General features: G+C 40.3%; 1 protein-coding gene across 1 annotated transcript in view; it reads right to left on the bottom strand.

Moving 5' to 3' along the window:
• The window catches only part of gatad2b (GATA zinc finger domain containing 2B), a 125,772-nt gene extending 105,171 nt beyond the window's left edge, over positions 1–20,601 (bottom strand). The window contains exon 1 of the mRNA XM_062056695.1: positions 20,467–20,601. The gene's annotated coding sequence lies outside the window, so the exon portion shown is untranslated. The remainder of the gene's footprint in view (positions 1–20,466) is intronic.
• Between the last annotated feature and the right edge of the window lie 5,331 nt (positions 20,602–25,932).

Below are 25,932 nucleotides of genomic sequence, written 5' to 3'. Positions count from 1 at the left end.
CATCAATACAGCAAATGAATGTTAGCCAGCAAGGCTCGTCGGTGGCATAGGCCGCCAGCGGGTAAGGACTGTACATACAGTGCGAGTAATTTTCCTTTTGCGACTCAAAATAGATTGTGCGGGTATTAAAAAAAAAAAAGGCACACACGTGTAACTAGAGATTTTAACCCTTTAATTTGCATTTTGCTCCGAAAATAAATCCATCCAAAGTTGATAAAACTAGAGTAAAATGTTCCCGTATCTGTATAGCATGTTCAAAATAAACTTAAACCATAACCAAATGAACAAGTGATTGACACGTAAGTGTCACTAATCACTGCAGCGCTGAATGTGTCTCTCCTTCTCCTCCTTCATGCACAAAGGGGTGCGCAGCCGCTCATAGCTCACACATTAAAAGTCTTCAAACATGGAAGAAACAACATCTTAGTTGGAGGAACTGGTCAGTAAAAGCAGATGTAATTTTGTTAACTAAACATTTACGCCTTTGTTATCGTCAACCAATTTTTTCTAAAGGCTGTCAAAGTTAATGTGATAACGCGATAAAATTCAATAACGGCACACATTTTTTTAACAGTTGATTAACGCGAACACTTCCTTTTTTGACCCTCGAGCCGTGCCATAGCAGGGGAACGTGGCTGCAGTTCACTTGCTACTGATGAGCCACAAGTGAGCAGAAATGGACAAAGAAAAGTCTACTTTATGGAAATACCATGTTCCGTGTTTCACTCCTAGACACACAACATTTGTTCATTCTCAGCCGACAGTGTGTTCAAAGACCATGGGGAAAAAAACGACCACCATAACTCCACTAACATACACACCAACACCAGCCATATACACAGAGTTTTCTGGACGTACTTTTATATATTCGAGATATACCCACGGATAGCGATGTTTACAATTTAAGATGACACTGGCGGCTTTTATTGAAAGAAAGCAACGCGACGCGAAGTGTGACGTCAGGCTCTTTGCAGTTTGCTTTTCATCACGGCCATGGCGCGACAGAATCTAAACAGAGTCACTAAACACGAGTACAGTTGCCAATAACAACAATAGATGCTAGATTTGTTGCCAATCGTTTTTATTATAGAAAAGTGACTAAAAGCACTAAAGGAATCTCTAAAAAATAAAAAAATTGGGTTTAAAAAAAAATGGACATGGAGCGACAGAAGTCGAGTCTTTAAACACAAGTACAGTCTCCAATAACACCAGATTATGCTAGATGTGTTGCTAGTTGCTTTTAATAAACAAAAAGTCAAGACATTTGAAAAATGTTCAACAAAGTACATTGTACAATAAGTAGCAACAATTTGAAAATACAACAAAAATATATTATGTAGGAAATATATACAGTATATATTTTAATACTATACTTAATAATAATTTGTTTGAATGTATATTCAATTTTGTGTGCCTTTTTAAAGACTATATGCATCATAGAATATCCTGCAATGACGTCATATCGATCACGCCCTAACCACGCCCCCACCGCCAAAGGGGTTTATGGCTGGCTGTAATATGGTGTAAATTCTGTTCTGGTCTTTCCTCAATTACAGAATGATTAGCAGGCTCAATATAACATTTTATTAATCAATAGAGAAGGTTAAAACATTGTTATGCAGCAATATGAAGCCACTCCCCCTGAAAGTTATCTGTCCAGGGTACACTTATTGATGAAAAATTATACCTATATTTTGCCATATTATAAAATATATATACTATTCAACTGGCGGCCTAGGGACCAGAAATGGCACCATACCCCTGAGTTCAGTACAAAACATAGAAGACCCAAAAATTCACGGTGTGGCGAAGTTGGTAGAGTGGCCGTGCCAGCAATTGGAGGGTTGCTGGTTACTGGGGTTCAATCCCCACCTTCTACCATCCTAGTCACGTCCGTTGTGTCCTTGGGCAAGACACTTCACCCTTGCTCCTGATGGCTGCTGGTTAGCGCCTTGCATGGCAGCTCCCGCCATCAGTGTGTGAATGTGTGTGTGAATGAGTGAATGTGGAAATACTGTCAAAGCGCTTTGAGTACCTTGAAGGTAGAAAAGCGCTATACAAGTATAAGCCATTTATCATTTATTTATTTATTTTTGCAGAACATTTCCTAAAGAAAAACTTGAGTGTAGCTCCTGTTGAAGAGAGGACCTTGGACTACTGTTAACACAAAGGCAGATCCTTGCATTGATATTTTAACCTTACCAACAAACATAGAACACTGGGGTCCAAACTTGTGACTTATAAATGAAGCGTTCCTCAAGGCACCACTTTAGGTCCTCTTCTTTTTGGCATTTACATTTTTTTTTTGTAAAGTGATTTTATGTAACTAAGTTGTTGCTGGAGCTTGTTTGTTTTAGGTGCAGTCAATGGTCATTTGTTCAACCTACACATTTTTGACTGACTCACATTTTTGCAGTCAATTCTCAAAAACACCGTAGTGCTGTCTAAGGGATGATCTCTTGCTCCTGTAACTTTGACAAAATAAATAGACCAAAACCAAATGTCTACTGTAGAGAACGTTGGTTCTCCACAATATACACAATAAGACTAATAGTGAAGGGAGAAGTTTGAAATGTGGGCCCCAAAACAATTGTAGCAGTTTGTTAAAATATTATTTCAAACAGTGGAGTTCCACCCCAATGAGCAAACGCAAACACACACACGCACGTACACGCCCTCCAAATACACACAAAGTAGCAGTTGATTAGTGCAAACCTATTGTTTCCACAGTGCTGATGCAAAAATGTTGGATCTCAAATTAAAGGCTCCTAGATTTTAGGATTTTGTAGAGTATGAGTCATGCTTCTTACATGCACGTTACATCATTTTCTCACTTTTAGACCTTCGTGTGTGACTCAACAGAGTTTAGAAAAACAGCCTCGGCGTTCACTATTCCACATGTTGTTAGCATTCTTACACCAACATAACTCTTCTAACGGAAGGGAAATTATTTCAGACCACCAGTCTGGTCAGGGCCTCTCATCTATAAAGAGAATGAAAACATAATATCTACAGATTGAATCTGCAAGTCCTAGTTGTGCCGGTGTCCTTCAGGGTGCTGAGAGTATTATGGGATTTCATTGAGACAAGTTGGCTGTGCGACCGTGTGCAGTACCTGCTTAAATGCTGCACGGCAATGCAGCAATGATCCGGATGCTGCTTATTCACACACTGGATTAGTCATAGATGCATGGCCGCAGAATGCTCAACCCTTTCTACAAGTAAAAAATCAAAAAACAAGGGAGCAAACACTTCCTTGCTACCTTGTCATTTTACCACACTTAGCATTTAGCACCACAAATCCATATTTTTGGTCTGGTACACTCAATCATAAACGTACACAACTTTTAATATCAACGTACACAACTTTTAATATCATTCCCATTCTCTTAAAAGGGTCATATTCTGATTTGTTCATCGATATATTTCAAACACTTCCTTGGAGTTTGCATGGGCCCGGGCAATATATCGATTTTATCGATAAATTCACGTTTTTTTGTTGCAGACGATTTTTAAAAAATTAAAAATTAACGGGGTTTTTTTTCGTGCTACGGCATATTTTTTGGCCCCAGGAGCTTTCGTAGCTTTTCTCCTCCCACTCCTTTCTTTAGCGGCGATATACACACCTAGCCAAACATGGCGAATGCTAACACAAACAAGAGCAAGGCGTTTGTCTGTGGTTTTGTTTTGCGGCAACGGGCGAGAAACAAATGACTGCACATTGCAAAGTTGTTTTTTTTAAAAGACAGCAGCACAATAAACTTATTCCAGCATTTCAAATCGAAGCCTCGAAACGAGTGCGGGAAATGCAACTCTATGATTCATCACATTTTGGAATCTAGAAAAATCATGATTAATCACATGAGATTACGAGTTTGCATGATTAAGAATTAGCTTAAGAAAAGACCCCAATATTTGTACAAAAATGCAACTTATTGTCAGAATGTCCTTCAGGAACATTTCTAAACATTTCACTTGAATGCATGCAATTTATTTGCACCAAACTTGACAACAGTTTTATCTAAAGTTATTTCAGGCTGTATTTTGGTAATTGTAATCAAATCGTGAGATGGCCAAAGATTCCCACTCCTAGTACAAAACCCCAAAAAACTTATCTGGATTTTAACCCTTGTGTGGTGTTCATATTGTTGTTACTCAGCCAGTGTTTGTGGGTCTGATGGACCCGTTGCATTTTGTGGCTTTTAATGCCTCAAATCAAACACTTTCATGTTAAAATACTGACTTATCCCAAAAAACATCTGTAATGAATTGCTTTGAGAGGCTGGTAAAGGAATACATTGTCTCCAGACTTCCCCCCACATTCGACCCATACCAGTTTGCTTATCGCCCTAACCGCTCCACAGAGGACGCCATCTCCTCTGCACTCCACCTGAGCTTAGAACATCTAGAAGGAAAGGACACACACGTGCGGATGTTGTTTCTGGACTTCAACTCGGCATTCAACACCATCATCCCGCAGCACTTGGTGAGCAAACTGGGCCCCCTTGGATTCAGTACCCCCCTATGCAACTGGCTGCTTGACTTCCTCACAGACAGACCCCAGTCTGTGAGAGTGGGCAACAACACCTCCAGTGCCATCTCCCTGAGCACCGGCTCCCCCCAGGGCTGCGTCCTGAGTCCGCTGCTGTTCACGTTGATGACCCATGACTGCTGCGCCACGTCCACTACTAACCACATTGTGAAGTATGCGGACGACACGACAGTAGTGGGCCTCATCCGTGACAACAACGACATGGACTACAGGGAGGAGGTGAAACATCTGGTTGACTGGTGCAAAACCAACAACCTGGTCCTGAACGTCGACAAGACCAAAGAGATCATTGTCGACTTCAGGAAGCACCAGTCCAGCCACGCTCCACTCTTCATTGACGGCACAGCGGTGGAGATAGTAAGCAGCACCAAGTTCCTGGGGGTGCAGATAACTGGGGTGCAGATAACTGACAATATGACCTGGTCCCTACACACCGGAGCTTTTGTAAAAAGAGCTCAGCAGCGCATGCACTTTTTGCATCGGATGAAAAGAGCACAGCTCCCTCCGCCCATTCTCACCACATTCTACAGAGGCACTATAAAGAGCCTACTGACCAACAGCATCTCTGTCTGGACTGGAGCCTGCAGTGCCTCAGACTGGAAGTCTCTCCAGAGAGTGGTGAGGACGGTGGAAAAGATCATCAGGACTCCTCTTCCTCCTATCCAGGAGATCGCAAAAAGCCGCTGCCTGACCAGGGCTCAGAAAATCTGCAGAGACTCATCCCACCCCCACCAGGGACTGTTTTCACTGCTGGACTCTAGAAAGAGGTCCGCAGCCTCCGTAGCAGAACCTCCAGGTTCTGTAACAGCTTCTTCCCTCAGGCCGTAAGACTCTTGAACGCATCATAATAATCCCCTTAATCCCCCCAAAAATGGATGAACTCGCTGGAATATAAAGACAATATAACATGCATCCATAAACGTATATGCATATGCAAAAGTGCAATACATCTATCTTTACAGTAATCTATTTATTTATATCTGCACCTTATTGCTTTTTTATCCTGCACTGCCAACCAGCTAATGCAACGAAATTTTGTTCTTATCTGTACTGTGAAGTTCAAATTTGAACGACAATAAAAAGTAAGTCTAAGTCTAAGACCCACAAACGCTGGCTGAGTAACAACAATATAACGTTGCATGGAAATTTCTCCCACAGGGATTTTTCTTGTGTTTCTGCACCTGCGGTTCCCACACAAGGTTGTAACATTGTTTGTCAACACTGTCTGCTCTCATTTTGTCGCACATTTGACCCTCTAATGTTCTGTTTACCTACACTCTGTCCTTCCCGTCTAGGCCTGCTGTGTGTGTGTGTGTGTGTGTGTGTGTGTGTGTGTGTGTGTGTGTGTGTGTGTGTGTGTGTGTGTGTGTGTGTGTGTGTGTGTGTGTGTGTGTGTGTGTGTGTGTGTGTAGGTGTGGGCGTGTGGTACACAGAACATCAATTTCCACACTTCTATTAGCCCCGGGTCCAGTGGACCCCGGACATCTTATATGTAATAGAAATGTGTAGGGGTGTGTATGGTGTGTGTTCATTAAATATGTATTCTGATATATGTTCTTCACAGAAAACGAGCCAAAGCCAGTGAGTCTCAGTTTGAAAAATTAATTAATTGTATCATTTTGCTTTAAAAAAAAAAATCGAAAACGGGTCCCACAGACCCGAACACCACACAAGGGTTAAATGACATACTGGACCGTTTTGATTGTCCCAAATTTATACAACATACTAGGGATGGCCAAAATAAACTATTGTTAAGGATGAACTGATTGCAGAATAATCACACCTTACAGAAATTGAGGATAACTGTGAACTACTTGAGTGCAACCGGCAGAGGTGCTGTTGATACCAATTGTGTAAATCGTAAAAAACAGAATACAATGATTTGCAAATACTTTTCAACTTATACTCGACTGAATACACTGCAAAGACAAGATACTTAACGTTTGAACTGGTAAACTTTGTTATTTTTTGCAAATATTAGCTCATTGGGAATTAGATGCCTGCAACATGTTTCAAAAAATCTGGCACATGTGGCAAAAAAGACTGAGAAAGTTGAGGAATGCTCATCAAACACTTACTTGGAACATCCCACAGGTGAACAGGCTAATTGGGAACAGGTGGGTGCCATGATTGGGTATAAAAGCAGCTTCCATGAAATGCTCAGTCATTCACAAACAAGGATGGGGCGAGGGTCTTTGTGAACAAATGCGTGAGCAAATAGTTGAACATTTTAAGAACAAGATTTCTTAACGAGCTATTGCAAGGAATTTAGGGAGTTCACCCTCTACGGTCCGTAATATCATCAAAAGGTTCAGCGAATCTGGAGAAATCACTGCACATAAGCAGCAAAGCCTGCGACCTTCGATCCCTCAGGCGGTACTACATCAAAAAGCGACATCAGTGTGTAAAGGATATCACCACATGGGCTCAGGTACACTTCAGAAAACCACTGTCAGTAACTACAGTTTGTCGCTACATCTGTAAGTGCAAGTTAAAACTCTACTATGCAAAGTGAAGGCCATTTATCAACAACACCCAGAAACGCCACCGGTTTTGCTGGGCCCGAGCTCATCTAAGATGGACTGATACAAAATGGAAAAGTGTTCTGTGGTCTGACGAGTCCACATTTCAAATTGTTTTTGGCAACTGTGGACGTCGTGTCCTCCGGATCAAAGAGGAAAAGAACCATCCGGATTGTTATAGGCCCAAAGTTCAAAAGGCAACATCTGTGATGGTATGGGGGTGATTTAGTGCCCAAGGCATGGGTAACGTACATATCTGTGAAGGCACCATTAATGCTGAAAGGTACATACAGGTTTTGGAGCAACATATGTTGCCATCCAAGCACAACTTTTTCATGGATGCCTCAGTTGCCTCTGCTTATTTCAGCAAAACAATGCCAAGCCACATTCTGCACGTGTTACAACAGCGTGGCTTTGTAGTAAAAGAGTGCGGGTACTATCGCCCCTGTGCCAACTTTTTTGCACAGTGTGGCTGCCATTAAATTCTAAGTTAATGATTATTTGCAAAAAAAATGTGTTTCTCAGTTCGAACATTAAATATCTTGTCTTTGCAGTCTATTCAATTGAATATAAGTTGAAAAGGATTTGCAATCCATTGTATTCTGTTTTTATTTACAATTTACACAACGTGCCAACTTCACTCGTTTTGTGTTTTGTATATAGTGTCTTTATTCTTCAGTTAATATAAACATCATTGACGTTAATGCTATCGAACGTAATAGCGTATTAAATAACAAAATGAAAAATGCCGTCAGTTGCTTTTCTGAGTAACTAGTTACTCTTACAATGACGTAACTAAGTTGCTAACTCAATTACTTTTTGGGGGAAGTATTTTGTAACTGTAACTAATTACTTTTTTAAGGTAAGATGACCAACACTGGTTATTTCTTTAGTTTAAGAGCATTATGTAGACAAAAGCTCTAAGCCCATTTTTCTAAGTAAATTATTGCATATTGTTCTAATGTGTGGCATATCTTTGTCACTCATTATTTTAGCGGAGTTATGTATATCTAATATAAAAATCGCAAATAAAATTGCAATCTTGGAGAGAAAAATCGCAATTACGTTTTTTCTCAAAATCGCAATTAAGTTTTTTCTCAAAATCATGCAACACTACTGTCAACCTTTTAAGTAATTTTACCTTGTATTTAAACTTATCTTTTTTAAAAAGCGGCAAGCGACAAGCCTAGTGCAAAGACTTTTGGCAACTCTGATATGGAACGTATTGCTCTTCTCAACGAGCAGCGGGTGTAGCTGTGGCCCTTCCACCCAGTTTGTCATATAGCTTGTGTTGATTGTGTCTTGATTCGTTAAAAGCTCTTCCCCGGCGGCTGAAGTGTGATTTGCAATTCTATTCCAAAACGCTAAAGGACAGTGCTTTCCTGAGTAAGCAACCACACCTATTGTTGACAAGCTATTAGCATTCTGTGTTTAGTAACAGTTATAAACAATGGTGTCTAAAGCAACATCAATATTGTTGTTGGAGCTGGAACTAATCGCTTTAAAAAAAAAAAAAGATCACTTTTATTGTACATATTGGTCCAAAACCGAAAGAGAAGACGTTCAAAGGTGGGCTTTGTGACAAGTGAACAAGGAGTTATGGGGGCCTTCCTGCTATCATGGTAGGTGAAACACGTAGAAGGATACAAAAAGAGATTTTTTTTAAAATTTTACACAATACAACACTATCATTTAAAAAAGAAAATGCTTTTAGAACTGCCATTAACGACCCATTTCCTAAAAACCAATCCTTGACCAAATTTTTCGAATAGTCAACCAATCAAAAATGAAAATTTGTTATTTTGTTGAGAACACATTTCTCCATGTTTTCATTTCAAAGTGTATCATTTGCAACATGAAATGTGCCGCTTGTTGTGATGAACCTATAGAGGCTTTGGCAATGTTAGCAAGCTTTTTAAAGCTCATGGAGAATGCTGCTCTGCAAGCACAGCCCACACATTGTGCTCTCATCAACACTTGCTATTCAGCGGCCAACTGCAGACACAAGACCCTTCTTACGTTGGAATTGTGCAACGGACATCAGGCCACCTTGCTTGTTTATTACTCTATGACGCTCAAAATGCTGCCGCGGCAGCCCAATCTGAAGTCTGAGCAGGCGTTTTGTTACAGAGGTGAGATAACATCTGGATTTTAAATGACATACTGGACCGTTTTGATTGTCCCAAATTTATAGATACAAGGGATGGCCAAAATAAACTATTGTTAAGGATTAACTGATTGCAGAATAATCACACCTTGCAGAAATTGAGGATAACTTGTGTGAACTACTTGAGTGCAACCGGCAGAGGTGCTGTTGATACTAATATTGTCTTAGATAGTTTGCAAAAAACTAAATCACTGATTGATTTTGTCAATGGATGTTCTCATTCATCCAGGTCATTTGATTTTGTCAATGGATGTTCTCATCCATCCAGGTCATTGCATTCTCAGACTAGATCTGACCAATCCAAGTCTAAGACAAGATCTGACCAGCCTTTTTGCGTCGTTTAGTCATTTTCAACAAGATCTTTTTACTTTTTATTAGTATTTTTTTTGCATTTATGCAGTCTTAATGATGTTCCTTTAGGAATACAGGTGCACTTTTCTGTGGCTGAATAAAGCCTATTGTGCTTTCATTTTATAGAGGTGGTATTCTTTCAGTGCTTCATTTGGCTAAGTTGTTTAAAGGACCGTTTTAATGTGTTTTAATTATTTGTTATTTGTTCATGCAATAATTGCTTTTCAATACAAGCACTGATAAAATTACACGGGAGGAAATTGGCAACTATTAATAAATTGCACGTACTGAAATTTATTAAGTTCACAAAAAAAACACTAAACGCAATTTGCGGAAATAGCTCCTGCCAAATTAGGAATTCATGGCTTCAACAACCTAAAAAAAGCCAAGAAAATTCAGGGGTCTGCCGTGAGGATATTTGCCACAATTACGTTTGGCGTTAGCGGATACGCTCTCGCTCAAAAACACGATTTAATCGAACTGTTTGTACATTTATGGATGCCGTTTAACAGTTCTCCAATGTTGTCAAAGAAAGCGGGTTAATGCTTATACAATAGACAAGCACTTCTCCTAGAACAAAACAAACAGGGGGAATGTCTGCAACTCATGAACGACAATAACAAGGGGAACATTAGGTGATGTTGGCTTTTAGAATACAGTAATTTACCAATAGGTTTCGAGAATGTTAGGTTTTGTTAGGTTTCGTAATAAAACCGGTGAAAATATCAAACTATGCATATAAATAAAGCATGTTTTTCTTAGATATACTTACTGTATATATGTGCTTTTTGGGGTTAAGGTTACAAAGAACTAGGGATGCGGCCGAACCCGTATGAGTATCAGTTTCCAATGTTTGCATCAGAAATGCCTACATTTTTGATAGGGCTGGGCAACATGGCAAAAAAAAATTATCACAATTATTTTTTTCATACTGTATCATCCGATCTCAATTATTAATTGCGATTGTTTTTAACATGCCAGTTTTCAGGAGTATGTACTAAAAAAACAAAGGAACTCTGGATTAGTTAAATATTTTTTTTACTTATACCGCGTAAACAACAAAGCATTAAAAAAATAAGACGCACATCAACAAACAAGGGGATGGGTCAAATGCAGAGGGGGATTTCACCGTTGTAGCCTTCAAAGCCCTCTAAAACAACTTCAAGACCCTCTAGCAATGTTTAATATACACACTGCAAGTCTATATATAATGTAGTAACAGACACGTTCATAACAATATGTAATATGTTCAATATTAACCGTATTTTGATCATTTTAATCAATGCCGGAACTGACTTCTTTCACGCATTGATTTCCGTTTTCATAGCAGTGCACATCCGCAGTGTGTTCCTACTTCTTCATACAAAACGCTTGTGTGTCTTCTAATCATAGCAGAATTGGTAAACAACAAAGACAACTATTTTTGGACTTTAAGAGGATTCACAACCTTATCTTTTTTAACCTGAATGAATGTAGGATTAACTTCTGCTTCTAGAAGCAAGCACAAAGAAGAGTGAGACGTCGGAGCAGACGGAAGCCAACAGAGCGATGTGAAAGCGACACAAAGCTTCAAAATGTGAAATGTAGGCCCCGTTTACACTAAGGTTACCTAGGGTAAATCACACCTAACCTTATCCGTGTCCACACACAACAATGCCACAATTTAAGACCCCCGCCCCCTCCGTCCGCCGGCGCAACGCGACCTAGTACGCATGCGCGAAAAAAACACAAAAAAACAAAACACCGGAGCGTCCATCTGCTCCCATCTCCCCAGTAGATGACTTTACTTCACTGTGAAGTTATTTAAAAGAGCTACAGTATATTGTAAATCGTTTGCTGTGCATTTTACATTTGTTTGCTGTGTTTTGTGTGCAAGTTTTTCAATTAAAATGTTTCTCCTTTGAACAATATCCAGTGTTGTGGTATTTCAATTAACTAGAATCCAGTGTGCTGTTGGGCCCTATTGTAGTGAATCACACCTGAGCCATCATAAATTAATCAAATCTTGAATCGACATGAGAAAGTAGACAATGCAATAAAGAACATTTTACAACAATTACAACAATTCATCTAGACAGAGAATACCGTACCCAAAGTATTGTTGTTGTGGGTTGACTGCGCCGTTGGGGTATTCTTTAGTGAGATATGGCGTCAGGGGATAAGTTGGGTTACCCAAAATAAAAAAGGGACTGGATCTTCATCTTCCAGCAGTTGTTTGGGACACGAGGGGGTGGTTCCATGTTTAAGCTGCACGCTAATGGCGGAGTTAGCACGCTGCCTGGCCATTTCATAGTCACACCATAAAGCAATATTTATAGTCACACACTGCCTGTATCACATCCACGGGAGGAAGGGACCAAGTTTTTCGGTAAATAGACTCACAGCTGACCCGGACATTTGAAAGTTCTCTTGCCGTCTGAGAAGTGTTGTATCCGAAATAGCTACAATCGCCCGTTGCCTTTTCTTAAGGTATTGATTTGTGATTTCCAAAAGCGCCTGTACATGTACAAGAAGGAGAAACACGGGCATGTCTGGATGATCCGCCTCCATCTTTGTTATGAAGCTGATTATGGCGCGTTCTTTCTGATGTCTCTTCCTGTGTGGAGCGCGTTTTTTCTGGCGTCACTTCCTGTGTGGGCGGGGTCTGTCTGGCATCACTTCCTCTCCGAACTCACTTTGTAAACGATCAATGAGTCCATACAAAGCTAAGTGCCGGATATTCAAGAAATACACGGCTGACTTACCAGTGTAAAAATTTGTCTGAGGAGAGGGACCTTAAACGATGGTTTAGTGTGGCTGAAACGGGGCTTAGGCTAAATAATTATTCGTTTAAGTGGTTAAACGACTTAGTGTAGACATAGCCTTAGAGACCAGCTATTTCGACATAAATGGCGTGCTTACCCCAAATAAAAGAGAAAAAAACGTCCCCGGCCAGCTACACCCAAGACACCACTGTCCATCGAGTAAGTCACACTTTATATTGATCATGATACACACAGCACGTCACGCTTGTTATTACAACTACAGTACATACACTGTCTGGTGAGCTGTGTACAAACAAAACATGAAATGTGGGCTAATACGTTACAGATACTGTAATATGATTGTTCATGTTTTTCAATCAGTACAGATTGGCGTCTTATCGCATTGTGTTTTGCATTTCAAAATCAATTGTGTTTTGTGTTGATGTAGAAGCTAGCTTATGTCTTGGCTAATGCCAAACCACACTGATATGTTACTACGCTAGAAAGAGAGTTCCTCAGTGTTCGCTCTTACAATAACAATGTCACTACAGTTTGGTTATTATACAGGTTACGGAATGTAAATTAAGTATTGTTGACAGTTTTTGAATGCATTTTTAAAGTGATTTAGAGGTAGAATTGATTGCTCCAATTAGCTGCATTGCTAGCTACCTAGAATGCAAAAAAAACGTTTTTTCATAATGATTATAAACGATTGACAAAATTATCCAAAAAATGCATCTCCCCCTGAAGTGAATTATATTTATATAGCGCTTTTCTCTAGTGACTCAAAGTGCTTTACATAGTGAAACCCAATATCTAAGTTACATTTAAACCAATGTGGGTGGCACTGGGAGCAGGTGGGTAAAGTGTCTTGCCCAAGGACACAACGGCAGCGACTAGGATGGCAGAAGATGGGATCGAACCTGGAACCCTCAAGTTGCTGGCACAGCCACTCTACCAACCGAGCTGTACCGCCCCTAAAGTGTTTACAAAAGTAAAAAGAAGAATCCAGATAAACATTTTGATCCTTACTAAAAATTCAATAATCTTATCTCATTATGTGACAATGACAACTTACATAAATATTTATTCAGAAGAACTTTCATGGTTCTTACTTATGGATTTAAATTGTGTTGCAAATTAAAAAAGTGATCAAATGTGTAATTGAAAAGGGGTAGGATTAAATAAGTTCTGCTTCTTCCTACTTTTCAGACATGTTAAAATTACACACTGGAAACATGTGATATTCCATATTGTAATTGTATGCATGTTCAAAAATAAACTCAAACCATAACCATAAATGCTTAGAGTTTCAAGTAAAATAAATCACATGCAAGGATGGATCAAGTATTATTTCAACACAGGTGATCAAACCATGGTATTAGAAGCTGCCACGTTGTCATGAATATGTTTAGCGTGGCATCGGTGATTGTGTCCATGACTGGCTAGCATTAGCAGTAATAGCTCGGTGCTTTTCACACAGCTTTTGGCTGACAAGTCGTCATAAAATTTCCAAACGACACATCACCTGACAGAAGTTGGGAACTGTTCACCTCTGTATTTTGAAGTTAGTTTTGTAGTTTGAGGTGACCGCGCGTTCCGTATGCAGGCACAGAGAAGGGTGCAGTAATGCTGGCTAGATTCCGTCCACGATTCTGTTGACGCGTAAATCATAGGGCCCTGGATATAGTAACTCCAAGTTATGGCTGACATTTATCACGATCATCGATCATATAATCGCAGAGCAAACCATGGCTGATTAAATCGATTAGAAAAAACATTCGATTTGAATTCTGTTGCTTCGATTAATCGTTGAGTAATTTATCAATTTTATTAATGCGCACATGTTAAAAGTGTAATTTCAATGTTGAGGAAGTGCGCCATTTATTAGAAAAAAGAATGGAAGTTATGGTAAGCAGAAAAACTGTATCTGTATCAACAAATATCCAAAATTCAGGTATTGGGGTGGGATCAGAAATGCAAAAATGTGGATTGGTGAATCCCAACAAAGACAACTAAAAATTAATGAAATTACAACCTAAAGCAATCTTATTTAAAATAATCAGCCACAAACCATCAAAACTTTTTGAAAAAGCTGCAGATAAACCAGGCATTTTAGGCCTCAACAATCACAAAACTCTTGAGTAAAAATAACTTTTCAGACTTTTAGCATGCTGACATAACTGCCACCATGTCATCATTGCTATATCATGCGGCCAACTGCGATTGGATGATGTGACAGGATAGTAGTTCAAGTTAAAGTACCAATGATTGTCACACACACACGAGGTGTGGCGAAATTTTTCTCTGCATTTGACCCATCACCCTTGAGGTGAGGGGAGCAGTGAGCAGCAGCGGTGGCTGTGCCCGGGAATAATTTTTGGTGATTTAACCCCCAATTCCAACCCTTGATGCTGAGTGCCAAGCAGGGAGGTAAATGGGTCCCATTTTTTTTTATAGTCTTTGGTATGACCCGGGGTTTGAACTCACAACCTACCGATCTCAGGGCGGACACTCTAACCACTAGGCCACTGAGTAGGTTCATTGATCAATTAAAACCAATGAACCAAGATTTGAATTTTACGTTCCTATCAAAAACATGCAGAACTGCACATTTTATTTCACGACAACACTTTAAAAACAAAAAACACCACAGCTGTGATATCTGACTAAAATAAACATATGCTTGATTTTCTGCTGAGGGTGTCATTTATTTGAAAACTACTGAGCTGAGACTTATCTCATTCCAACTAATGGCGCATACCATTAGTGATGAATGCGCCAATTGCAATGCTACCATTTATTTTACGCAAACGGCAGAAGATGCAAAGGTGTTGTTCCTGGACTGACAGTCCAAAGAAATGCAACTGGTAACACAAAATACAACCATATTTTTTAAATATTTGATACTCGTTAGTTCTTTAATCCTTGAATCCAAATGACAACCAAAAGGCACATGCACACAGTTAGGAAGTGAGTAAGTACTGGGTCTTTCCATTGGATTTGTTGACAACAAAGCCAGAACAATAGACAGCCCGCACGCACGCACACACACACACACACACACACACACACACACACACACACACACACACACACACACACACACACACACACACACACACACACACACACACACACACACACACACACACACACACACACACACACACACACACACACACACACACACACACACACACACACACAAACACCCCCACACACACACATTTCAAGGAGGGTAATAAGAGTATCATTCAATGATATAAGTGTGACTCTTTTTTTGCTCATTTAATATCAGTACAGGCTGTCTTCAGTTTACGATTTTCCGTGTTCCTACCTTTAGTAGGTGCTAATTTAGCTACAATTAAAATATATATACCCTTTTACAGCCTATGTCATTAAGTGTAGGTTAAAAACTAAGTTCAAAAATATAACAATCATCAAAATGACACGTAGTTGAGTATTTGGTTATACGAACTACCCCTGCACTAAGTGAAGTGAAGTGAATTATATTTATATAGCGCTTTTCTCTAGTAACTCAAAGCGCTTTACATAGTAAAACCCATTATCTAAACTACATTTAACCCAGTGTGGGTGGCACTGGGAGCAGGTGGCTAAAGTGTCTTGCCCAAGGACACAACGGCAGTGACTAGGATGGCGGAAGCGGGAATCAAACCTGGAACCCTGAAGTTGCTGGTACGACCGCTCTACCAACTCAGCCACGGATAGAACCTTTTATCAAATTCTAAGACTCATGGCCTTCTGGACTGAAAATACAGAAAGACTAAGAATTTTATTTTTTATCGAATGCAACTAGGATAGGCTCCAGCCACCCCCACGACCCCGAGAGGGACAAGCGGCCGAAAATGGATGGATAGAAGTTATCTATTAACTCTTCAGTCTTATTGGAATGCCTGGTACACCAAACTCTGAGTGTATGTCATTATATTATTTTTTTTCTGTAACCGCAAATGACATAGTTATAGGCATCTAGTGACTTGCATGCCCAACTTCATTACATCCTGTCAGTGATACCACATGGATCTGGAAGTCAGTACTGTGCGCCAAAGTTAATTTCCCTCCATTTTCTACCGCTTGTCCCTTTCATGGTCACACCAATTTATCAAAGTAATTCCTACGATCCTCTGTAGCTAATCCTTTTGCATATTTTGAAAAACCCCAATTCTTTCATACTTCCGGGACATACATGCATCTATAGACATTGTACTGTGCAAACAGAAGCAGAGTACATAAATTCCGACTTGCTTTAAAACTTGACTTACTGTACATCACAGTCTATGAACAGAACTTGAGGCCACCTGTAGTTGATTTTTAATACATAGTGCCACCTAATGAAGAACCCGTTTGAAATGTGTAATTGTTTAGAACCAGTCTGTATGCGTAAATATGGGGTTAATGCACACAAATCCAGATTAGCCCACTCAGGTACAACATTCAGGAAACATGGAGTAGAGCTGAAGACACATTTTCCAGTATTGACCGTACGGGCAATCTGTATTGCTGACCAATGAAAGGAAGAAGTAGCAGTATGTTGCCAACAATGGATTGTTTACTAAAGCGTTTTCATACATGATGCATACTTCTGTCATAAGGTTGCGTCAACAGAGAGCAGAGATCAATATTCATGGCAATCTGCATGCTCAATTTTCCACCTTGAAACATTCGAACATTTCCAGGAAAAGACTGATAGGGCTGCACTCTGAATATAAGCACAAAAACAGACTACATGCATGCAAGCATAACTCAAGACCTGAACCCAATTGCATACTTGTAGAGAAATCCTCAAGCGGGAAGGACGGACGGACGGAAGGAAAGAAGGAAGGAGAGAAGGAAGGATTTTCCTTTGTAGAGGTGGGAATCTTAGGGTACTTCACAATTTGATTACAATTCAGGGGCTCCGATTTGATTATAAATCGATTATTTATACATCTATAATTATTACATATCATTATTATATTGTGTATTGTTAATATAGCGTATATTATGATGTATTCAAATGTATTACAGTTAATTATTAATATGTGTTCAAGGCTCCTCCTTACGGCTATTGACGTATGCCGTGTTGCTTATTTCCAGTTTTTTGACTAGTGCACACAGCATGCATTATATACACACACACACACACACACACACACACACACACACACACACACACACACACACACACACACACACACACACACACACACACACACACACACACACACACACACACACACACACACACACACACACACACACACACACACACACACACACACACACACACACACACACACACACACACACACACACACATACACATATATATATAAAAGACTACATACATGAGAACTGTAGTAGCCTGATGAGTGAAAAAATTAATAAAAGACCCTAATTGGCAAGCAGGCATCCTTGATTGAATTTTTGTGCATTCTAAAACCACAGAATTTTCAGACACTTTGGCCCCAGTTGCCTTAAACTTGCGGGTCAAATATGCGCGTGGTCAATCTGCTCATTCATATCTATGGCTGACAGATGTGTGACCTTACTGTGTGGATATTATTGTCTCTCCTGATTTATTAATTGACTTACTAGTTTCCTCTTCTCAGCTGGTTTCTCTTTGCTGTAACACGGTTCCTGTTAGCATTCTGCTTAAGTGTACAAAGCATTTATTATTTTCTTGATTCACTACTTTAACTCAAACTATCTTAACTTGTCCTCTCCTCTTGCCTCCTCCGCGTGTGTCCGTGTGACGCTACTACCAAAAACGTATTGGAGCGGATGCAGGTTCAAAGCAAAGAAAGACCGACAGGAGGGTTTTTTCGAAGGAATTTTCAGACGGAGAATAATGGAAACAAAACTTTTGAATGTCTTGGAAATCATTCATAAGGAGCTCTGTGTATTGATGAAAGGACTTCCAAATCCGAAGGAAAAGACTGTTCATGCACCGACTGGTACTGTTCCAGATGAAGTTTGCTATTGTTCTGGAACATCTTCTTTCCAGTTGTGTGGAATACGGAGTTATTGTAAATCAGTTTGGAGAGCACAAATGCATCGTGTATGTAGCAATTTAACACGATCGGATTAAGGTGTTTCCATACGTTATAGGATGCTTATTTAGAGTCAAACTATTTGATAAATCTGACTAATTTAAGGCATGGACTGACTGTCCATGCAAAGTCTCTTATGCGACTATTGGTCATACGCCACGTGTCTCCCGTACACTGGGGGGCACTTAATCATTTTTAGCACTCATTAACGTATTGCTTTTCCAAGCATTTGCGGCTCCTTACACGTAAACAGCCTAGCTCTGTTATACATGATATATAGAGATCTGTTTTCTATTGCATAATCCAGGTGTGTTAGTCTGACTTTCCAAAAGCGAGCCATTAAACCTTTTCTATGGGTGTAGGATCCTAATTAGGACCTGAACTTTTTGAGAAAAATTTAGTGCATGGACATGTACTGAATGGCAAATCTTTGCATTGACATTTAACTTTGCTAACAAACAGAACACTGGGCTTCAAAATTTTGATTTACATATCAATCAATAAATGTTTATTTATATAGCCCTAAATCACAAGTGTCTCAAAGGGCTGCACAAGCCACAACAACATCCTCGGTACAGAGCCCACATAAGGGCAAGGAAAAACTCACCCCAGTGGGACGTCGATGTGAATGACTATGAGAAACCTTGGAGAGGACCGCATATGTGGGTAAGCCTAATGTAACAATAGTTAAACATACCTAGGTCTTTTTAACAAGAGAGTCACACTGGTTAGTTCCATTTGGTCAAGTCGTCAGAAACATACACGTCAGCCCTCTCGTTTTCCACGGGAAATTCACATATTTTGCTCTTCTTTCCTGGCGCACTCCGTTATTTTTCACTTTTCCTTCATTGTTAGTATTAATTTTAAACACTCTCCAGTAATGCCAGAGCAGCAGAGCTTCCGGCCCATTTGGCAACACTCTGCAAACATCAGCGTAACCCATCTTGTAGTTAATAATTCCCTTAATATTGATGTCAAACGGTGTAAAAACCTGTCCTAAAGACAATGCCAGACTTTGTGTAGAAGCTACTGGGGGGCTGCCAGGGGACTCTGGGCTGGAAATAGGAAGAGGAAAGACTCCAATTGAGAATACTACAGTTCATTCACTCTCTTCAACAGCAGGAACCTTTCATTCATGCCGAACCACTATCACGGTGAGAGTTTATCAAGTCCTGGTTGCGTCTTCTCCAGGGCCAAAAGGTTGTGGGACTGCTATGACAATTTGAAAAGGGGAGCCCCGGTTGTAAAACAGCAAAACAATGGTAAGTTTGTTGCCTTGAAGAATCAGTTTTGGCAGACAGCAACAGAAACACCCAGCATGTATGTTTCTTAAAAAGTTAGATATATATTTACAGTGACGGTTATGTTGCAAACATTAGATGAATGTGAGGCTGCCATAAAGTGCACAATAATTTAAGTCATGTTTGGTGTAGCCACCACAGCAAACAAATGAGCAGCCCAGGATGAAGCCTGGCTTGCAGTGTGATGTTGGTAGTCAGGCAGCCATTTAGGTGCATATGAGCCCAGTTGAGTCTTTACGTAAATGGCTGATGCATTTCCAATTTTTTTTTCCTCCTTCCTAATTGCTGAGAGCCATCAGCAGCCGCCGGCCTCCCCCCAGCGCCTTTAATCCCCCACTTGAAGCCGCTTTGCCTAAATAAAAGCACCCTGACATCATGAAACGAGCATTTACGTTTGTAGTGTTTGCGGTATCCAGTCTGGACCCCCTGAGACTGACAACTAACAATGAGGCGGACTGGAGGCATTCCGCTGCCATCACAATGCAATCACCATCCGCCAAAATACAAGCAAACACCCGCCATACGGTTCATTAAGACGGCACCGACGACATTTGACTGTATGTTAGCGGTGTGAGACGACGGCCGCCGTGCATCAGTGTCAAGCGCATCAATTAAAAGCAAAGCAGCTCCATTGTCTGTCAGTATAAGCGCCGGTAGGACGTAACGTGACATGGCGTAACAACAAGCCGTCTTTCCGCCACACCAATCCCGCCGTTGTCGTTTCAAAAAACACCCCCAGCGCCCCAAGGCCGCGTTCGCATCCTCGGACTCACCTGTGTCTTGCTTTCGCCTCAGTGTGTGCCGTCTCCGGGTTCACGGTCCGGTCCTGAAGCGCTGCTGCGAATCCTCACCACCAGTCCCCGGCACCGGCAGGCGGCACTGAGGAGATGATTGGGCCTCGCAGACCATCTCTCCCTGGGTGCATCCTGACAAGCTGCTCATTGGCCAGCCGGTCACGCCGTGGGACCCAGACAGGCGCCGGGTTGGTCACTATTCCGTCAAGGGGACTCTAATTGGTTGCTTTGTGAACGTCGATGGCGGCTTTTAGGCCTTCTGATTGGTTATTGGTTTCCGCCGCGGAGTCGACAAGGCAGCTGATTGGCTCATAGTAATGTTGTTGTCTGAGTCTGAACAGAGAGCCATGTTAATTTAAGCAATGACAAAATTTACGGCCGTAACCGGATTTATATTTTGGGCATTTTTCGCACTTGAATTACCATTTTACTGCACATCGTTTGCAATTTATTTATTATGATATTGCTCAATGTTATAAAAACGTGTCGCTGTTGACTGAAGTTCGTTCATTTAAATGCGAAACCGTTGTTAGCTAAACAAAGCATCATGATAACGACTTAACCTTGACAGCTAGCATCTTCTTGACAATGTCTTTCGCATCTTTTCATATCTAAACATGCAGACTGAATTATCTTTTTTCAACGTTGCCAACTAAATGTGTAACCTTAAGATGCCAGTGGACTTTCTGACCTACTTTGGGTATTAAACATTTTAAATGATTTATAATCAATTCCACATTCGGTACACCCTAATTTGTATTCCACGGCTTCTTTATGTACGGTAACTGTAAACGATCATTTCGATAATAATTCCCTTATTGTTCATTAATTACATGTTCATTGTGAACTTACATGAGGCTTTGAGGGGGTCGCACTGTTTTCGTATGTGTTGTATCCACCAACATCAAATATTACCGAGGACTATTTATTATAAATAAAGTCATCCAAAAAGAACATGATTTTTGGTATCCTCGTTTAGAGGCCAGGCAATGAATGCGTTAAAAGTAACGAGGATACACTCACACGTGAAGGTAGCGCCATCTCGCGGCCACTTACATTTTACAGCCCTTTTTCCCCCCTGGGGCCTGCATTCTGCAGGGGCCATTTTGATATTTTGGGAAAGCTCGTCAATATGCAAATAAGTTATATTTAATCAACCCAAAATGAGCAGTGGTTACACGTTGAATATGTTTGAAAGTGTGCCTTTTCAGCTTTTTACTTGCCCAGAACTCGTTTTGTCCAGTGATTTAGGTGGGGGTTGTCATGTGACAGTCACGTGACTATCCCAGGAAATGGTTTCTCCAAAATGGCAGTGTGTCAGGTAAACTGTCTATTTCCCAAATGTTTTTTTAAATTATTATTTATTAAAATGTGGAACATTTTTTTAATGTTTCGTTTAAAAAAAACACACAAAAAAGACATTACTTATGTTTAAAGGAAAAACTTTGTGTACGTTGCATTATCATTATCAGTGTTAACATTAACATTTAAAATTAATTTGTACTCTTTTTTTTTTTTTCTCAAATCTTGCTGTTGTTTTTTTGTTTCATTTTATTCATTGGGGACAACAATGCTGAAAACATTTACTATAACATCTGGCATGATAACCTCATGGAGCTGGATGCAATCTTACTTGGAGGGGAGGAAACAGGTGGTTGAGTTGAATGGCACCGTGTCCCCCCCCCCCCCCCCCCCCTCTCAGTAAGCTGTGGAGTCCCCCAAGGCAGTATATTAGGGCCTTTACTGTTCCTAATATACATAAACGACATGTCATCAGCATGACTGTGAATTGTTTTTGTTTGCGGATGACTCTGCCCTGCTGGTATCCGGCAAGGACAAGTCACAGGTGGAGAAAATCCTCAGTGTTGAACTCTGTAGAATTTGCACCTGGCTCGCTGACAACAAGCTATCCATTCACTTAGGTAAAACGGAATCCATCCTATTTGGGTCCCACATCAACCTTAAGAAAGTCAGTGACTTCACTCTAAAAGTGGGTGACATTTTTTATCACGAGGAAAGATGAGGTCACCTACCTAGGTTCCATTCTAGAGGCTAATCTTTCCCGTGATAATATGGCAACCAAGGTGATCAAAAAGGTCAACCAACGAACAAGATTTCTCTATAGAATCTCTTCTCTGGTCAACAAAAGCACCATGAAGATTCTGGCGGGAACTCTCATTCAACCCTTTTTCGATTACGTATGCACCTCCTGGTACCCTAGCACCTCCAAAACCCTCAAATCTAGACTCCAAACATCCCATAACAAGCTAGTCAGATTACTTCTAGACCTCCACCCCAAATCACAGCTCACTCCTACCCACTTCTCCAAAGTGGGCTGGCTCAGGGTGGAGGACAGAGTAAAACAACTTGCACTGAGCCTAGTCTATTAAATCAGCTACACCTCCTTGATACATGTCAAACTATTTCCTTAACGTAAATGACCACCATAACCACAACACCAGGGGGAGTTCCACTAACCACGTTAAACCCAGATTCCGCTCTAAGCTAACAAAGGTCTTAACTCATTCTCTTTCTATGCCACATCAAAATGGAATGCACTCCCAACAGGTGTAAAAGAAAAGGCATCTCTATCCTCCTTCAAAACCGCATTAAAATAACAACTCTAGGCAACTTCAACCCTAAACTAACACCCTCCCTTCCTCATCATACCTCTTCGGATTGTAAATAATCAAATGTAAATAATCAAATCTCGACACTTTTTCTTATAATTTCTGAATTATGTCAGACCCACTCGACACCGAGGATGTCGTTGTGGCTTGTACAGCCCTTTGAGACACTTGTGATTTAGGGCTATATAAATAAACATTGATTGATTGATTGATTGATCTTTCTCTCTCTGTGTCCACTACTTGCTGTACATATCCTACCAAGTCAGTACTACACTGTTCCAACTTCCATATCTCTGATGATGCAATTTTTGATGACTGAAGTGTTGATACCAACCAAACCTAAACCCCCCCCCCCCCCCCCCCCCCACCATATCCCACACCCCGGATTGTAAATAATGTAAATAATTAAATGTATATACTCTGATGATTATCTTGTGTGATGACTGTATTATGAAAATAGTATATATCTGTATCATGAATCAATTTAAGTGGACCCCGACTTAAACAAGTTGAAAAACGTATTCGGGTGTTACCATTTAGTGGTCAATTGTACGAAATATGTACTTCACTGTGCAATCTACTAATACAAGTTTCAATCAAAAAACAATCAATCAAAACAAGAAAACATAGACATCACTCAAAATCATGTCTAATTCTGTCTTTTTCCCTGACGACAGTGATGTTATTTTTATTTACCTACAGTCATTGTATCACTTACTGTTTTATGAATTTTTTTTTCATTTTTACTTTTTTTTTAACTCACTGTTTTTCTGTAACCATGGGATTTATTCTCCAAGTGGAACTAACAAGGTCTATCATCCAATGGGGGGAAAAAACGAATAAAAATGAATACAAAAAAATACAATAACAAATCATAATAGAACATCAAAAAGCTATTTAAAAAGAAAATTATTAAAAAAAAAATGATACCAAAAAAGAAAAATAACTAAATTGTATAAAACAATTAACAGGAAAAATAATACTACTAAAATAAAATATATTACAAATGAAAATATTGACATAATTTAATATAATGTCTAATATCATATAAAATAAAAATGAATGCAAATACAATTAAAATTATCCATCCATCCATCCATTTTCTACCGCTTGTCCTTTACAGGGTCGCGGGGGTGCTGGAGCCTAACTCAGCTACAATCAGGCGGAAGGCGGGGTGCACCCTGGACAAGTCGCCAACTCATCCCAGGGCCAACACAGATAGAAAGACAACATCCACACTCACATTCACACACTAGGGCCAATTTAGTCTTGCCAATCAACCTATGCCCAAGTGCATGTTCTTGGAGGTGGGAGGAATCCGGAGTACCCGGAGGGAACCCACGCAGTTAAAATAAAAAAAATACAATTTCAAAATAATACATACAAATAGTATAACAATCATCAACAACCAACATAAACTAATAACAATGTAAAAGGTTTAGATAGTCCACTCCTCTTACTTTCCTCCCTCTTTATCTGCTTTAATTTGTAGTTCAAGTATTCATTACATTCATGGTAATATTATTAATCATGTGAATGTGAGTGTGAATGTTGTCTGTCTATCTGTGTTGGCCCTGCGATGAGGTGGCGACTTGTCCAGGGTGTACCCCGCCTTCTGCCCGAATGCAGCTGAGATAGGCTCCAGCACCCCCCGCGACTCCGAAAGGGACAAGCGGTAGAAAATTGATGGATTATTGATTATCAATATTGTATTTTCATTGGTATTTTTACTGCTCCATTTGTAGTGCAATACAGTTTATTGTCATGTATGTGTTATTACTATCTACTTCAACAACTGGTTCTTTAAAAAAAAAAAAAAAAAATTTTTAATGGGGACGGCGTGGCGCAGTTGGAGGAGTGGCCGTGCCAGCAACCTGAGGGTTCCTGGTTCGATCCCCACCTTCTACCAACCTAGTCACGTCCGTTGTGTCCTTGAGCAAGACACTTCACCCTTGCTCCTGATGGGTCGTGGTTAGGGCCTTGGAAAAAAAAAAAGGGCAGCACGGTGACACAGGGGTTAGTGCATGTGCCTCACAATACGAAGGTCCTGAGTAGTCCTGAGTTCAATCCCGGGCTCGGGATTTTTCTGTGTGGAGTTTGCATGTCCTCCCCGGGACTGCGTGGGTTCCCTCCGGGTACTCCGGCTTCCTCCCACCTCCAAAGACATGCACCTGGGGATAGGTTGATTGACAACACTAATTTTGCCCTAGTGTGTGAATTTGAGTGTGAATGTTGTCTTTCTATCTGTGTTGGCCCTGTGATGAGGTGGCGACTTGTCCAGGGTGTACCCCGCCTTCCGCCCAAATGCAGCTGAGATAGGCTCCAGCACCCCCTGCTACCCCAAAAGGGACAAGCGGTAGAAAATGGATGGATGGATGAATTTTTAATGTCATATTTGTATGTATCGTATTTGCTGATGTATTTCTGTTGTCATTTTTTGTTTTTGTTGTCTCTCTCTCTTATCCTGCTCTTGTCCCCGCAATTTCCCTTTTGTCTTTTTTCCCTCTTCTTTCTATCCCCCTGTGCCAAACACTCAATGCATCAATTTAATTAAGTCAAATACAAATAAGGCAACAAGTGAATATGAACCATATGATTTGCCTGCGTGGCTGGACAGGACATAATTAAAACAAATCATAATGAAAAATAATACTAATAACGAACACAAAATAATAAATACAAAAAGAAAGGATGCGACGTACCACGGAGTCAGCAGGAATATTCCTGGAAATTCCCCAGAACGTCTCTGTGTCACCCTCTGCAGCAGCCATGACGTCAGCCAGTCAATTAACCAATCAGCGCGCAGCATGTTACC

Source organism: Entelurus aequoreus, linkage group LG08 (genome assembly GCF_033978785.1).
Source record: "Entelurus aequoreus isolate RoL-2023_Sb linkage group LG08, RoL_Eaeq_v1.1, whole genome shotgun sequence".
Classification (NCBI taxonomy): Eukaryota; Metazoa; Chordata; class Actinopteri; order Syngnathiformes; family Syngnathidae; genus Entelurus; species Entelurus aequoreus.
This window is presented reverse-complemented; position numbering and strand designations above follow the sequence as displayed.